Source organism: Micropterus dolomieu, unplaced genomic scaffold (assembly GCF_021292245.1).
Source record: "Micropterus dolomieu isolate WLL.071019.BEF.003 ecotype Adirondacks unplaced genomic scaffold, ASM2129224v1 contig_3336, whole genome shotgun sequence".
In the NCBI taxonomy this organism is placed as follows: domain Eukaryota; kingdom Metazoa; phylum Chordata; class Actinopteri; order Centrarchiformes; family Centrarchidae; genus Micropterus; species Micropterus dolomieu.
Window position 1 is genome coordinate 1 of NW_025732326.1, and position 303 is coordinate 303.

At 53.5% G+C, this 303-nt stretch overlaps 1 non-coding gene across 1 annotated transcript; it reads right to left on the minus strand.

Annotated features, from left to right (window-relative positions):
• Positions 1 to 55: 55 nt before the first annotated feature.
• On the minus strand, positions 56 to 174 carry LOC123964568. Its single transcript, XR_006823476.1, has one exon. It is a non-coding gene; the product is annotated as a 5S ribosomal RNA (ribosomal RNA).
• Between the last annotated feature and the right edge of the window lie 129 nt (positions 175 to 303).

Here is a 303-nt window from a genome sequence, read left to right on the forward strand (position 1 = left end):
ACATTCTCCTTTCACCGAAGCGCCCTCTGCCGTTTTTCGAAGGCGAAGCGAAAAAGGCTTACAGCACCGGTTATTCCCAGGCGGTCACCCGTCCAAGTACTAACCAGGCCCTGCTCTGCTTAGCTTCCGAGATCTGACGAGATCGGGCGCTCCCTGAACGGTGTGGCCGTAAGCCACTCAGGCACCCCCAAACGGCCCTTCAAAAGATGTTCTACGGCTAATTGACAAAAAACGTATTCTGCCCATAATGTCCAAGGTGCTCCAGAGTCACTTGGAATCCACAGGCACTGATTCCTGGGTAAA